The following is a 17,354-nucleotide window of genomic DNA, read 5'->3' as shown; positions in this document are numbered from 1 at the left end:
TACAGGTCAAGGCTTGGTTCGAGGACACCTCTTGCTAACTTCAGTCCACATTATACTTACAGGAAAAGATAACCCACAGCACCAGGGGCCTACTGACCTCAGGCCTCCTGCACACCAAGAGCAAGTTCTGCCACCACTGGCAAAGGTGTTGGAGATTGGGCAACAGTGGGGCAGATGCCAGTTGCAAGGTGGTATTGGCATCGGTCAGGCCCGTCAAAAAACACGCTACTTGCTACACACTAAGAATGCTCAGTTTCTCCTTGTACTGCAACGCTCTGCTGATATTAGAATGAGTTGCACTCTTCTCTTTATACATGACTGAGCTAAAGGACGAAGAGGAGAAAGCTGAGGATGTGACATGTGACAAGCGGGCAACACTATACACGCCATCGATCCTCTTCTCTCCACCAAGCACCAGCCCAGAGATATAGCATTATAGTATCAGGCAGGAAAGAGAATAGGAACAGGAGGAAGCCATTCAGCACCTGAAGCCTGTCCCGCCTTTCAATTAGATCATGGCTGATGTGTACCTTAACTCCATTTCATAGAATCTGAAATTTACAGCACGGAAGGAGGCCATTTCAGCCCATCATGTCCGCGCCAGCTGACCAAGAGCTATCCAGCCTAATCGCACTTTCCAGCTCTTGGTCCATAGCCCTGTAGGTTTTTGCACTTTAAGTGCACATCCAAGTATTTTTTAAATCTCCTCTGTACCCTTTCCAGTGCAATCACATCTTTCTTGTAATGTGGTGACCAGAAATGCACACAATACTCCAGCTGTGGCCTAACCAGTGTTTTATACAGTTCAAACATAACCTCCTTGCTCTTGTATTCTATGCCTCGACTTATAAAGGCAAGTATTCCATACGCCTTTTTAACCACCTTATCTACCTGGCCTGCTACCTTCAGGGATCTGTGGACCTGCATTCCATGGTCCCTTTGTTCCTCTACACTTCTCAGTGTCCTACCATTTAATGTGTATTCCCTTTCCTTGTTAGACCTCCCCAAATGCATTACCTCGCACTTCTCTGGATTGAATTCCATTTGCCACTGTTCTACCCGCCTGACCAGTACATTGATATCTTCCTGCAGTCTACAGCTTTTTTCTTCATTATCAACCACACAGCCTATTTTAGTGTCATCTGCAAACTTCTTGAATGTTGGGAATATGATTAAGTCCAAGTCATTGATGTATACCACAAAAAGCAAGGGACTCAGCACTGAGCCCTGTGGAACCCCACTGGATACAGCCTTCCAGTCACAAAAACACCCATCGACCATTACCCTTTGTTTCCTGCCTCTGAGCCAATTTTGGATCAAACTTGCCACTATGCCCTGGATCCCATGGGCTTTTTCTTTCATGACCAGTCTGCCATGTGGGTCCTTATCAAAAGCTTTGCTATAATCCATATACACTACATCATACACACTGCCCTCATCGACTCTCCTCATTACCTCTTTGAAAAATTCACTCGCGTTAGTCAGACACCACCTTCCCTTAACAAATCCATGCTTGATTAATCCATGTCTTTCTAAATGAAGATTTATCCTGTCCCTCGGGATTTTTTCCAATAAGGTTCCCACCACTGAGGTTAGACTGACTGGCCTGTATTTGCTCGGTCTATCCCTTCCTCCCTTTTTAAACAAAGGTACAATGTTAGCAGTCCTCCAGTCCTCTGACACAACATCTGTAGCCAGAGAGGATTGGAAATTGATGGTCAGAGCCTCTGCTATTTCCTCTTTTGCTTCTCTTAACAGCCTGGGATACATTTCATCCGGACCTGGGGATTTATCCATTTTCAAAGCTGCTAAGCCCCTTAATACTTCCTCTCTCACTATGTTTATCCCGTCTAATATTTCACATTCCTCCTCCCTCATTGCAAAGTCTGCATCACCCCTCTATTTTGTGAAAACAGATGCAAAGTATTCATTAAGAATCCTACCCACGTCTTCTGCCTCCACCCAGATTTCCTTTGTGGTCTCTAATAAGCCCCACTCTTTCTCTAGTTATTCTCTTGCTCTTAATTTATTTAAAAAACAGCTTTGGATTTTCCCTGATTTTATTTGCCAACATTCTTTCATGCTCTCTCTTTGTTTTCCTGATATCTTTTTAATTGCACCCCTGCACTTCTTATACTCCTCTAGAGTTTCTACAGTATTGAATTCTTGTTGTGTGAGATAAGTTTCCCTTTTTTCCTTTATCTTACCCTGTATGTCCCTTGACATTCAGGGGGCCCTAGATTTGTTAGTCCCACCCTTTTATTTTAAGGGAACATACTTGCTTTTTACCCTCAGGATCTCATCCTTGAATGCCTCCCACTGCTCTGACACTGATTTACCATCAAGTAGCCGTTTCCAGTCCACTTTGGCCAAATCCCATCTCAGCTCAGCAAAATTGGCTTTACCCCAATTGAGAACTTTTTTTGCTGGTCCACCTTTGTCCTTTTCCATAACTACGCTAAATCTTACTGAATTATGATCACTAGCACCAAAATGATCTCTCACTGACAACACTTCCACCTGCCCCTCTTCATTCCCCAAAACCAAGTCCAGAACTGTCCCCTCCCTTATTGGGCTTGTTACATACTGGCTGAAGAAGTTCTCCTGAATGCATTTTAGAAATTCCACACCCTTTGTACCATTCACACTACTTTTTCCCCAGTTAGGATTAGGGTAGTTGAAATCCCCCACTATTACAGCTCTATAATTTTTGCACTTTGCAGCAATTTGCCACATATTTGTTCTTCTATCTCCCTCCCACTGTTTGGGGGTCTATAAGTACACTCCCAGCAATGTGATCGGCCCTTTTTTTAAACCCATATGGCTTTGTTTGATGACCCCTTTAACATATCATCCCTTCTCACAGCTGTAATAGTTTCTTTAATCAATACTGCGACCCACCCTCCCTTTTGACACCCCACCCCCCCCTATCCCGTCTGAAAACCCTGTAACCAGGAATGATGAGCTGCCATTTACCCGCCTTGGTTCCATAACCCTTAATACCTTGCCTAACAACAATCTATCAATCTCAATTTTGAAATTTTCAGTTGACACCCATGCTTCAACAGCTTTTGGGGAGAGAGTTCCAGATTTCCACTCCCCATTGTGTGAAGAAGTGTTTCCTGACATCATCCCTGAACGGCCTGGTTCTGATTTTAAGGTTCTGCCCCCTTGTTCTGGACTCTCCACCAGAGGAAATAGTTTCTCTATCTCCCCTATTAAATCCTTTAATCATCTTACACACCTCAATTATATCAGCCTTTAATCTTCTACACTCAAGGGAATACAAGCCCAGTCTATGAAACCTGTCTTCATAATTTAACCCTTTTAGCCCCAGTAACATTCAGGTGAATCTGTGCTGCTCCCCCTCCGGGGCCGATATATCCTTCCTGGGGGGGGTGGTCCCAGACTGAACACAGTGTCCAGGTGGGGTCTGACCAGAGATTTATATAACAGTAATATAACTTCCCCCCCTTGTATTCCAGCCCTCCTGAGATATAGAGGCCAATATTCCAGTAGCCTTTTGAATTATTTTATGTGCCTGTCCACTAACCTTTAGTGGTTTCTGAACTTGAACCTCTAAATCTCTCGGCTCCTCCACAGTATCTAACGTCTCACCATTTAGTAAATCAGAGGGCAGCCCATGCCCAAGGGCCCACACAGTAATGGTTAGCAGGGTATTCAATACACCTTTCCAGCAGATGACAAGAGCCCAGGTTTATTAGCCCCCTCCCTACCATGGGAATACCAAAATCAATTCAGGAGCTTCCCCCCCACTGTGCTGAACGACCTTAGCATGGCCCATTGATCAAACCTCTGATATCGCAGCTTCATGGGCGAAGGTGCGGCGAATGAGGGGACGGGATCCAGAAGAGCCGAGGGCCCAGGGGCAGCACAGGCCAGCCCGCACTGCGATATGTGTGTGCACGAGGTCCGTGCAGCAGAGCAGGTCTCCAGTCGTCCTGGTTTACCCTTGCCACTGGATAAAGACCTGGCTCTGTCAAGCCCGTGTGGTGGCTGGTGTGCAACGGTCACCACATGTTAAAAAAATCCACGCACAGGCATCTTCCACCCCTCAATTGGAGTTCAGGACTGGAACATCGGGTCCTTTATTGAAACATTTGTGAACTCATGTGGAAGCAAGTCATCCTCGTTTGAGGGACCGCCTATGATGATGATGATGATGATGATGGATACTCTGATTTATCTTTCCTAGGTCCAGAGGGGATGACCTCTCACATTCCTCACATTGAACTCCAGCTGCCACATTTTTGCCCACTAACTTAATCTATCAATGTCCCTCTGCAACTTCCTGCTCCCATCCACAATACTGACTGTGCCACCTAACTTAGCGTCATCAGCAAACCTAGATATACCGCTCTCTATTCCTTCATCCAAGTTATTGATAAATATAGTGAAAAGCTGAGGCCCCAGTAGATCCCTGGGGAACATCCTGTATTTGATTACATACCCATTGTCTCGACTCTCTGTTTCCTACCTGCTAGCCAATTCCCTACCCAAGGCAATCGGTTGCTTCCAATTCCATGCACACTCATTTTTGTTGCTAGTCTCTTATGTGGAACCTTGTTGAAAGCCTTCTTGAAGACCATATAAATAGCATCCATCGACATTCCTTTACTTACCATGGCAGTGACCCCACGTTCAGCTGGTGACCCAGGAGGCCCCGATCTCAGGGGTCCTGCTTTTAAAGAAACAATTCCTGCAGAGCCTCCCCCTACCCATGCAGGGACTGTGTGCTGTCCCCCGCACCATGCAGGCCCCTGTTGGGCCTATAGGAGGCGGCCAGGGCCCAGCAATTACCACAGCACGCTGGCTGGTCTCACGGCACGGCAGGCCATCGTGGTGCGAGGCAGCCTCAGGGAGAACAGGAGCAGGCATTGCCACCACAGGCCCCCAGGAGCTGGCACTGCTCCCTCAGAGTGCTCAACCTGCGTTCACTGAGGTGTTGGGTAAGGGATTGGAGGAGATGCTCTCTCACACGAGCTTTCCAGCTCTGGTGCTGGGAATCTGTCAAGCATCTCAAGACCTCACTGGTTTTACCGGGCACATTCAGTCTGCATTCTCACTGGCTGCTGGCTGTGGACCCAGTGCCAGAGCCACAGCAGGGAGGTGCTGTATCGCACTTGATGAACCTCTCGTACCAAACCCCTCGGCTCCCTGCACATGTGGGAGGGAGCAGGGAGCGAGCGAGAGCAGCTGGTCCAGCGTAGAATGCTGCCGTTATCTTTGATTGGGGTTCTGCCCCCGCCACACACCACCTGGGCATCCGACATCTCCAAACACAGCCCACCTCAATAACCCGCATTTATATAGTGACGTTAACATAGGAAAACCTCCCTGTAGTAAAACCTCAGTAAACTTCACAGGAGCGTTATCAGACAGAATCTGACACCAAGCCACAGAGATATTAGGGCAAGCGACCAAAAGCTAGGTTAGAGGTAGGTTTTAAGGAGCGTCTTAAAGGAGGAAAGAGAGGCTGAGAGGGGGAATTCCAGAGCTTAGATCCTAGGCAGTTGGAAAGACAGGATTAAACACCAAATAGTGCAGTCAGAAACATTTCTCAATCCGCAGCCTTTGTTTTAATTAGTAAATCCAGTTTAAAACATCGACATGACATCATACAACAGAATGCACAGTACACTCAAACCCAACAACCCTCGACAGTGCTCAGTGCAACTTACCAAACATCAAGGACCAAAGTTGCCCCTTCCTTTAAGGCATGTTACCACTGGAAATCAGCGGCCACGTTGCGGAGTGGAATGCCCAGATTTTGTGTGTAATGGCCGCCATTTTGAAAATTCCACTCCTGCGGTATTCCAGCGGTGACCCGCTCCGCTGCTGCTGATCCGTCCTAAGTGCGTCATCAGAGTGCACACCGTCGATTCCCCCCCCCTGCCGCCGAATGCGAAACTCCACCGAGAAAATCTTGCTGCCGCCGCTCAGTGCCACAAGCAGCTTTTGCTGCCAGTGCTTTATAATGGCACTGCTGCAGCCGCCATTTTTTTGTTTTGTCGGCTGACTGCCAGGTTTGGCCAACAATTACGTCCCCCTGTTCGGCCGGGAGACCAACAAGCCGGCCAAAACCCTCCCTGGTGGCCTAATGGACCTAACTTAAAGGCTCGCACCGGCTCTCGCCTTTCAGTGAAGGGGAGAGACGTGGTGACGCACCAGCGTGATGAGTCATCAGCGCTCCGCTGATGAGTGACAGCAGCGGACACTCCGCCCCCCCCCCCCGCGGCATTACCGTTCCCATTGTGACCGACTTCCGGGCCGCTGTAAAAAAAAAAAATCCAAAGAGCAGAATTTCGCTCAGGAGGCCACCGCATTCACGCGCCGGTAAAATCGGCTGAAACAGGGCAAGTGCGCCGCGTTTTCGGCGGAGGCAATTTCAGCCCGCAGAAATCAGCCAGCTTTTATTGCACTTCACATCAGTACCACAAAACCTTTGTTAACAGAATGAATAATAGTGAGTGAGCGAGAGAGAGCGTGAGTGTGAGAGAGAGAGCATGAGAGAGTGAGAGCAAGTGTGAGAGAGTAAGAGATATCGTGTGAGAAAGCATGAGAGACGAGAGAGCGAGCGAGCGAGCGTAAGAGAGCGAGCGCGAGAGATAGAGCGAGAGACATGAGAGGGAGTGTGAGAGAGCGAGAGAGAGCGAGCGAGAGACATGAGAGGGAGCGTGAGAGAGAGCAAGAGAGATGAGCATGAGAGATAGAGCATAAGAGAGCGCGAGCGAGAGAGAGAGACATAAGAGGGAGCATGACAGAGAGCGAGAGAGAGACATGAGAGGGAGCGTGAGAGAGAGAGCGAGAGAGAGAGAGAGAGAGCTTGAGAGAGAAAGTGGTGTAAGAGCGTGAGAGAGAGCTCGAGAGAGAGAGCGGTGTAAGAGCGTGAGAAAGACAGCGAGCTTGAGAGAGAGCGTGAGAGAGAGGGAGTGTGTGTGAGAAAGGGAGCGTGGAATGAGGAAGTTGAAATCATCGAAAGTTCAGATCGCCAGCAAAGAGCACTGTTCGACACTTTGGAAGTTAGGGACCTGGCTTGTTGTTTCACAATCCCTTTGTGAAGAACTAGAGGCAGACACTTGTGAACTCTACGGGCAGAGTGGATGCAGAGATATGAACCGGGCCAGATGTCAAATGCTCAAGACCGGAAGTGCTTGCCACCAAATATCGATTCACTGTACAAGCATATACAGTGTGCCAATTACCAGTCTGCAATTCACAAGCAATGTCTCGAGAACATTCTGGAAATCCCATCTCCAAAGGACCATGGGTGGAAAGTTGAAGATGATGTACGTGTCACAGACTGGATGACACTTCCTCCAGCACCAGCCAGTGTAATGGAGCTTGCTCATTGTTCACCGATGATTTTTTTAACTGTTACTCACCGTTGGAACTCTTGGTGTGGTGAGTAGATCCATTTTACAGGAAATGGATCATAACGGGGGCAGGCCTTAGACTCAAAGCCAGGTTGATTGGCTGAAAATGGGTCGTTTGTGCCGTCCGCTGCTGGCAATCAACGTGATGATGTCACAGCACATGTGCGTCACCACATTCTCTCCCCTCTGTTAAAGGGGAGAGATGCAATCGTTTTTTAACTTTGGCCACTGGGTCACCAGGGAGGGTTTTGGCCGGCAAATATTCTTCCATTGTGACCGTGGCAGTGTGCCCTCCCCTTTAAGAGCGCAGTGGCAGTGGGCCCTCCCCTTTAAGGGCGCAGCGGCAGTGGGCCCTCCCCTTTAAGGGCTGCGCTGCCGGGCCGTACTCAGTGCGGAGCTGATACACCGGCAGAGAAACCTGTCGGGATCGTGGGGAGGTGAAAATGGCTGTTAAGTAGTTTTTTAATTCCTTTAAATTGGTGGTGCAACTACTTGGATAGGATGGAGTCCAGGCCAAAAACCCCCCGACCTGAACTTAGGTCGGGTCAGTCTGTTGACCCCAAAGCGGCGGCCATTCGATTTTTATCAATGGCCGCCGCAAGCGGGCATTAAGGAGGCTCTTTGAGACCCTGAATTTCGGCCCCACAGTTTGCACAAGGAAGGTGCTCTTGTCTTCTCAACAAGCTACCTTGCACCGACTTCTGCTCGGGTGCAGGTTGTGAGAATGTTGCATCTTTGCCGAGACTTCTAGTTCTGGGGATACAGGAACCCTGGATTCTGATGATGATTCACAGATTATGCATTCCTTTTCAGCCCCTAACTTTTTTCAGATCTATTTTGATTTTTCAGTACTTCTATCTTTAAAAAGAATCAATACTTCAATTATTATTATAATTATTATTATAATGATATGGTTGACAAATGAGTGCGGATATCCGTCTGAAATGTGAGTAAGTATGTATGAAATAAATGGTTGCTATGGTAATTTCTTTGAGCAATGGATATAAACAAAAACGTAGATTTATGTATAACTGCAACATATGATGCATCAAGACCTCAGATGTCCCCAGTGATATTTCTCTTCGCCAATTCTTACACTTTCCATGCTTAAAATTTAGCAGGAACACTGATATGTCCCAGCAGATTGGAAAACTGCAAATGTAACGGCCCTATTTAAAAAAGAAGGCAGACAAAAAGCAGGAAACCATAGGCCAGTTAGTCTAACATCTGTGGTTGGGAAGATGTTGGAGTCCATTATTAAAGAAGCAGGACATTTGGAAAAGCAAAATTCGGTCAGGCAGAGTCAGCATGGATTTACGAAGGGGAAGTCATGTTTGACAAATTTGCTAGAATTCTTTGAGGATGTAACGAACAGGGTGGTAAAGGGGAACCAGTGGATGTGGTGTATTTGGACTTCCAGAAAGCATTTGACAAGGTGCCGCATGAAAGGTTACTGCACAAGGTAAAAGTTCATGGGGTTGGGGGTAATATATTAGCATGGATAGAGGATTGGCTAAAGAACAGAAAACAGAGAGGAGGGATAAATGGTTTATTCTCAGGTTGGCAACCAGTAACTAGTGGGGTGCCGCAGGGATTAGTGCTGGGACCCCAACTATTTACAATCTATATTAACGACTTGGAAGAAGGGACTGAGTGTAATGTAGCCAAGTTTGCCGATGATACAAAGATGGGAGGAAAAGCAATGTGTGAGGAGGACACCAAAAATCTGCAAAAGGACATAGAAAGGCTCAGTGAGTTGGCAAAAATTTTGCAGATGAAGTAGAATGTGGGAAAATGTGAGGTCATGCACTTTGGCAGAAAAAAATCAAAGAGCAAGTTATTATTTAAATGGAGAAAGATTGCAAAGTGCCGCAGTACAGCGGGACCTGGGGGTACTTGTGCATGAAACACAAAAGGTTAGTATGCAGGTACAGCAAGTGATCAGGAAGGCCAATGGTATCTTGGCCTTTATTGCAAAGCGGATGGAGTATAAAAGCAAGGAAGTCTTGCTACAGCTATACAGGGTATTGGTGAGGCCACACCTGGAATACTGCATGCAGTTTTGGTTTCCATATTTACGAAAGGATATACTTGCTTTGGAGGCAGTTCAGAGAAGGTTCACTCGGTTGATTCCGGAGAGGAGGGGGGTTGACTTATGAGGAAAGGTTGAGTAGGTTGGGCCTCTACTCATTGGAATTCCGAAGAATGAGAGGTGATCTTATCGAAACGTATTAGATTATAAGGGGGCTTGACAAGGTGGATACAGAGAGGATGTTTCCACTGATGGGGGAGACTAGAACTAGAGGGCATGATCTTAGAATAAGGGGCCGCCCATTTAAAACAGAGATGAGAAATTTCTTCTCTGAGGGTTGTGGGTCTGTGGAATTTGCTGTCTCAGAGAGCTGTGGAAGCTGGGACATTGAATGGATTTAAGATGGAAATAGAGAGTTTCTTAAACGATAAGGGAATAAGGGGTTATGGGGAACGGGCAGGGACGTAGACCCGAGTCCATGATCAGATCAGCCATGATCTCATTGAATGACGGAGCAGGCTCGAGGGGCCATATGGCCTACTCCTATTTCCAATTGTTCTTATATGTCACTGTTACGAGGAAAAGAAAGTCCACAGCAACCATTTTTATGTTTTTCTTTGTTTTTGTCCTTTTCTCAGTAACACTCAATACTTAGACTTGGGAACATTTGCTTTTTGCTTCAGCTACATATGTTTAACATATTTACCATGGTTCCAGGTACTTCCCACAGGGAGATTAGAGAACTAAAAATCTAGGCTAGAAAACAGACTTCGGCCTGAAAGAAGAAAGACTCACATTTATGTGGTACCTTTCATGACTACCAAATGTCCCAAAATGCTTTACAGTTGAAGTATTTTTTGGAGTGTAGTCACTGTTGTAATGTTGGAAATGCAGCAGCCAATTTGTGCACAGTAAGCTCCCACAAACAGCAATCTGTTAATGACCAGATAATCTCTCTGATGACTGAGGTTGGGGTCGTCTTGGACCTGGTCGAAAAAGTTGAACAGATTCCCACTGGTTCTGTAGTTTAGTTCCACTCCAACCGGGAGCAGATGACGCCTGCATCTGCGCGCATACAGAGGCTGAACTCTAGGACATAGTCGACATATTTACTGAGGCGTACAAAAGCATGGACCTTACGCTAAACATCCGTAAGACAAAGGTCCTCCACCAGCTTGTCCTCACCGCACAGCACCGTCCCCCAGCCATCAAGATCCACAGCGCGGCCCTGAGAAACGTGGACCATTTCCCATACCTCGGAAGCCTCCTATCAACAAGAGCAGGTATCGACAACGAGATCCAACACCGCTTCCAGTGCACCAGTGCAGCCTTCGGCCGCCTGAGGAAAAAAAAGAGTGTTTGAAGACCAGGCCCTCAAAACTGCCACCAAGCTCATGGTTTCCAGGGCTGTAGTAATACCCGCCCTTCTGTATGGCTGAGAGACATGGACCATGTACAGTAGACATCTCAAGTCGCTGGAGAAATACCACCAACGATATCTCCGCAAGATCTCCGAGTGATGTTGATTGAGGGGATAAATATTGGCCAGGATATCGGGGTTAACTCCCCTTCCTTTCCTTGAAATAGTGCCATGGGTTCTTTAACATCCGCCTGAGAGAACAGACGGAGCCTTGGTTTAACATCTCATCTGAAAGACGGCACCTCCGACAGTGCAGCACTCCCTCAGCACTGCACTGGAATGTCAATCTAGACTTTTGTGCTCAAGGCTCTGGAGAGGGACATAAACCCACAATTTTGACTGGGTGACTTGCTAACTTTCAATGATGCCAACGTATTTAGCACCTCCTTTCTATCTAATTTTCATGCTATCCATTATCTCTACACCAACATTAACTTCATCCTCTTTTTTTGTGAAGACAGATCCAAAGTACTTATTCAGTACCTCAGTCGTGCTGTTAAGAGAAGCAAAAGAGGAAATAGCAGAGGCTCTGACCATTTTCCAATCCTCTCTGGCTTCAGGTGCGGTACCAGAGGACTGCTAATGTGGTACCTTTGTTTAAAAAGGGAGCAAGGGATAGACCGAGTAATTACAGGCCAGTCAGTCTAGCCTCAGTGGTGGGAAAATTATTGGAAAAAATTCTGAGGGACAGAATAAATCTTCATTTAGAAAGACACGGATTAATCAAGGACAGTCAGCATGGATTTGTTAAGGGAAGGTCGTGTCTGACGAACTTAATTGAGTTTTTTGAGGAGGTTACAAGGAGGGTCAATGAGGGCAGTGCGTATGATGTAGTGTATATGGATTTTAGAGAGGCTTTTGATAAGGTCCCACATGGCAGACTAGTCATGAAAGTAAAAGCCCATGGGATCCAGGGCAAAGTGGCAAGTTTAATCCAAAAATGGCTCAGAGGCAGGAAGCAAAGGGTAATGGTTGATGGGTGTTTTTGTGACTGGAAGGATGTTTCCAATGGGGTTCTGCAGGGCTCAGTACTAGGTCCCTTGAGAAGTGTGAGGTAATGCATTTGGAGAGGGCTAACAAGGCAAGGGAATAATACATTAAATGGTAGAATACTGGGAAGTGCAGAGGAACAAAGTGATCTTGGAGTGCAGGTCCACAGATCCCTGAAGGTAGCAGAGCAGGTAGATATGAATTTATGAAAGGCATTTATGAAGGAGAAGTCATGTTTGACAAATTTGCTAGAATTCTTTGAGGATGTAACGAACGGGGTGGATAAAGGGGAACCAGTGGACGTGGTGTATTTGGACTTCCAGAAGGCATTTGACAAGGTGCCACATAAAAGGTTACTGCACAAGATAAAAGTTCACGGGGTTAGGGGTAATATATTAGCATGGATAGAGGATTGGCGAACAAACAGAAAACAAAAGTGGGGATAAATGGTTCATTCTCAGGTTGGCAATCAGTAACTAGTGGGGTGCTGCAGGGATCAGTGCTGGGACCCCAACTATTTACAATCTAGATTAACGGCTTGGAGGAAGGGACCGAGTGTAACAGTCAAGTTTGCTGACGATACAAAGATGGGAGAAAAAGATGGGAGACCTGGGGGTACTTGTGCATGAAACACAAAAGATTAGTATGCAGGTACAGCAAGTGATCAGGAAGGGCAATGGTATCTTGGCCTTTATTGCAAAGGAGATGGAGTATAAAAGCAGAGAAGTCTTGCTACAGCTATACAGAATATTGGTGAGGCCACACCTGGAATACTGTGTGCAGTTTTGGTTTTCATATTTACGAAAGGATATACTTGCTTTGGAGGCAGTTCAGAGAAGGTTCACTCGGTTGATTCCGGAGATGAGGGGGTTGACTTATGAGCAAAGGTTGAGTAGGTTGGGCCTCTACTCATTGGAATTCAGAAGAATGAGAGGTGATCTTATCAAAAAATGTAAGATTATGAGGGGGCTTGACAAGGTGGATGCAGAGAGGCTGTTTCCACTGATGGGGGAGACTAGAACTAGAGGGCATGATCATAGAATATGGGGCCGCCCATTTAAAAAAGAGATGAGGAGGAATTTCTTATCTCAGAGGGTTGTGGATCTGTGGAATTCGTTGCCTCAGAGCTGTAGAAGCTGGGACATTGAATAAATTTAAGACAGAAATAGACAGTTTCTTAAACAATAAGGGAATAAGGGGTTATGGGGAGCGGGCAGGGAAGTGGACCCGAGTCCATGATCGTATTAAATGGCGGAGCAGGCACGAGGGACCATATGGCCTACTCCTGCTCCTATTTCTTGTGTTATGTTCTTATAAAGGTGGTTAAGAAGGCATACAGAATTCTTGCCTTTATTAGCCGAGGCATAGAATACAAGAGCAGGGTGGTTATGCTTGAACTGTATAAATCACTGATTAGGCCGCAGCTGGAGTACTGTGTGTAGTTCTAGTCACCACATTACAGGAAAGATTTGATTGCACTCGAAAGGGTGCAGGAGAGATTTATGAGGATGTTGGCTGAAGTGGAGAATTTTAGCTATGAGGAAAGATTGGATAGGCTGGGTTTGTTTTCCTTGTAACAGAGGAGGCTGAGGGGAGACCTCATTGAGGCGTATAAAATTATGAGGGGCCTGGATAGAGTGGATAGGAAGGGCCTATTTCCCTTAGCAGAGGGGTCAACAACCAGGGGGCATAGATTTAAAGTAATTGGGGGGAGGTTTAGAGGAGATACGAGGGGAAATTTCTTTACCCAGAGGGTGGTGGGGGTCTGGAACTCACTGCCTGAAAGGGTGGTAGAGGCAGAAACCCTCACCACATTTAAAGGGTACTTGGATGTGCACCTGAAGTGCCATAACCCACAGGGCTATGGGCCAAGAGCTGGAAAGTGGGATTAAGCCGAGTAGCTCTTTGTCGGCCGGTGCAGACACGATGGGCCGAAATGGCTTCCTTCCCTGCTGTAAACTTCTATGATTCTATGATTACATAATTCTCTGTATTCTTCCTGGTTATTGATTGTATTCTCATTCTGGCATGGCGTCATCAACTTTCTTTTTCTATTTTATTTTAATCTCTACTTCTTTTTATCCAGGGAGCTCTAGCTTTGGAAGCCCCATTTTTCCTCCGTATGGGAATATGCTCGGTTTGTACCCGAACTATCTCTGCCTTGTAGGCCTGCCTTTGTTTATTTACTGTTTCTGACCAACCTGTGTTTCCAGTCCTGTGCTACATCTCTTCGCAAATCACTGAAACTTGCTCACTTCACCATCGATTTTTCTTTGACCCATTCCATAACTACTTTAAACCTAATGATATTATGATCACTATTCCCCAGATGTTGTCCCACTGAAACATCTCCACTTGCCCAACTTCATTTCCCAGAACTAGATCCAGCACTGCTTCCTTTCTCGTTGGACTAGAAACATGCTGATGAAGAAAGTTCTCCTGTACAGATTTTAGGAATTATTCACCCTCATTGCCCTTAACACTGTTTTTCCCTTGTCTATATTGGGATAATTGAAGTCCCTATCACTGTAGGTGTAGCATAACTTTCTTGCTTTTGTACTCTATGCCTCGTATGTACGTACATAAACCCCTGCTCCTGCATCATCTGTAAAATTGTACCATTTAGTTTGCATTGTCTCTCCTCATTCTTCCTATCAAAGTGCATCATATAGTGCTACAGTTAGTGCAAGGTTTTCAGTGATTCCGAGCCCGAGAGTTAGAGTGAGGGATAATTCTGAAGCAAGGAAAAATAGTGAAATCCCCACTAAAGGAGAAAATTGAAGAACATCTAGAAACCAAAAATAATGAATAGTCAGCATGGACTTCAAAAGGGAAATTCTTGCTTGACCAACCTCATTGAATGTTTTGAAGAGGTAACAGAGAGAGTAGACAAGGGTAATGCTATTAGATGTAATTTATCTAGATTTTCAAAAGTCCTTCGGTAAGGTGTCCCATAATAGACTGATGAACCAGGTCAGAGACTGCAGAGTCAGGGGACAAGTAGCAGAATGGATCGCTAGCTGGCTTCCAGACAGAAAGCAGAGAGTAGGGGTAAAGAGCAGCTATTCACAGGGGCAGAAGGTGGGTAGTGTTGTTCCACAAGGATCAGTGCTGGAACCACTGTTGTTCACAATTTATATTAACGATTTAGACTTTGGAATCAAAAACACAATTTCTAAATTTGTGGATGACACCAAATCAGGGGCAATAGTCAATACTGAGGAGGACTGCAACACATTACAGGAGGACATTAATAAACTTGCAGAATGGGCATATAATTGGCAAATGAAGTTCAACACAGATAAATGGGAGGTATTACATTTTGGTAGGAAGAATAGGGAGGTCACTTATTACTTGGAGTGTGAGAGTCTAGGTGGGGTAAGAGGAACAAAGGGATCTCGGAGTAGAGACACACAAATCACTAAAAATCACAAATCACACAGGCTAACAAGGCCATAAAAACAAACCAAGCACTAGGGTTTATTTCTAGAGGAATAGAATTGAAAAGTAGGGAAATTATGCTAAACTTCTATCAAACCTTGGTTAGACCACAGAGCACTGCGTATAGTTCTGGTCGCTATATTATAAGATAGATATAGAGGCACTGGAGAGGTTAGAGAGAAGATTTACAAGGATGATACCAGAAATGCGAGGGTATATATATCAGGAAAGGATGCACAGGCTGGGTCTCTTTTCTCTTGAATGCTGAGGGGTGACTTAATTATGAAAGGTTTTGACAGAGTGGATTCAGAGAGAATGTTTCCACTTGTGGGGATGAGCATAACTAGAAGCCATCAATATAAGATAGTCACCAAGAAATCCAATGGGGAATTCAGAAGAAACTTTTTCAACCAAAGAGGGGTGAGAATGTGGAACTCGCTGCTACAGGGAGTGGTTGAGGCGAATAGTATCGATGCATTTAAGGGGAGGCTAGACGAGCATATGGGGGGAGAAGGGAATAGAGGGTTATGCTGATAGATTTCGATGAGAAAAGACGGGAGGAGGCTCGAGTGGAGCATAAACACCGGCATGGACTGGTTGGGCCGAATGACCTGTTTCTGTGCTGTGTATCCTGTGTAAGTTTGCTTTGAAGCTGCATACTGCTGGAGTTGAGGACCAGTCTTCAGACCGACGATCGGTTGGTGTGGATTTAGAAACAGACAGGAGACAGGCAGCAGCTTGTTCTGACGGGGTTTTCTACAGCTCAGTTTGATCTTCTCGTTCTGTTCACATAACCTGAAAGACAAGCCAAGCAGTAACAGTATATCATCAAACAGCCCAACCTCACATCAACCGCCTCGTGAGCGTGGGAACATTTTTGAACAGAAAGTAATCTCTCCACTGGTGAACTGGAGTTGAGGTGGTCCCAGCCCCAAGCCCTCCATTAATCCCTTTCCAGAATTCAGTGTCTGAATACTCACTACATAGGTCAGAGTTCACAGGGGAAGGTTATCGAGCACAGCAGGTCAGAGTTCACAGGGGAAAGTCACTGAGCACGGCTGGGATCTCCTCACAGTGTGAGCTGCCAAGCTCAGGAGTGGGGTGGGGGGGTGCAGGGGGGAAAAGAGGTGCTTGGTGAGCCCCCAGCAAAGGGCTAGAGCACGACCCTATCGAGTGTCAGAGAACAGGGCAAAGTGATGTGCAAGGACCGTGATCGGCGTGGGATCTTTCCCCTCCTCTCCTGGCTTTGGCTCTTACTTTGAGACCTCTGCTGCATCATGCAGGAAGTCATTCTTTGTGCATGAGCCCAGAGAGTCAGCGTGAGCAGGCTATTCGACAACAGGAGGCATTACACGAGCTCAGTCCTTTCCTCGCCCGCAATCACATGTTTGCAGCAGGAGACAGAAGTCTGGGCTTGGGAGCAGAAACCCTGGCCGACTTTTCTCCATCTCTAACTCAGGGCCGGCGCTGAGATCAGTGGAGGTGGGACCATGGACCGGTGGGGTGGGAATTGGGTGTAGTGGGGGTATGGACCAGTGTGATGGGGTGGGGCCATGGACCAGTGTGATGGGCTGGGGGGGGGGGGGGGGAGGTGGTCGGTGGTTGGTGTGGAGGGGCCGGTTGGTGTGGAGGGGCCGGGTGGGGAGGGGATAGCTCAAATTTGACCTTTGGCTGACTTGCCAAGAATAGACTGAGCTGTGAATTGGGCAATGCTGAATTACCGAGTCGGCCATTCGAGCTGGGAGCTGGGTTTCCCAAAGCTGACCTCAAAATGTCCGGGGCTGGGGATGGGGAGAATCGGATGTGGGGTTATGACACCTCCCCCCGCTCTGACCCCACTATTGCTTGAAGGTCAGACCAGGTCAGGGTGACAGGTTCCCTTCCCTGGGGGACTTTAGGTGACCCAATATGTTTCTATGACGACCGGCCAGATTTCATGATGCCAGTCTACAAATGGCAGAGTTGTTAAATTCAGCTTCACAACTTGCCTCCCCGGGATTTAAAGACAGGATCCCAGAGGTGTCTCACCTCCTGTGGGTCCCTGTGCCTCACTGGCTGGCACATTCATCAATTA

The 17,354-nt window shown here is 46.6% G+C and overlaps 1 protein-coding gene across 1 annotated transcript in view; it reads right to left on the bottom strand.

The window, feature by feature from the left end:
• Window positions 1–5,577: 5,577 nt before the first annotated feature.
• The window catches only part of LOC139279937 (KH domain-containing, RNA-binding, signal transduction-associated protein 1-like), a 77,059-nt gene continuing 65,282 nt past the window's right edge, over window positions 5,578–17,354 (bottom strand). Inside the window, exon 11 of the transcript XR_011596556.1 lies at window positions 5,578–16,075. The gene's annotated coding sequence lies outside the window, so the exon portion shown is untranslated. The remainder of the gene's footprint in view (window positions 16,076–17,354) is intronic.

Source organism: Pristiophorus japonicus, chromosome 14 (genome assembly GCF_044704955.1).
Source record: "Pristiophorus japonicus isolate sPriJap1 chromosome 14, sPriJap1.hap1, whole genome shotgun sequence".
Taxonomy (NCBI): Eukaryota; Metazoa; Chordata; class Chondrichthyes; family Pristiophoridae; genus Pristiophorus; species Pristiophorus japonicus.
The sequence above is the reverse complement of the archived record's forward strand: the minus strand, read 5'-3'. Positions and strand labels throughout refer to the sequence as shown.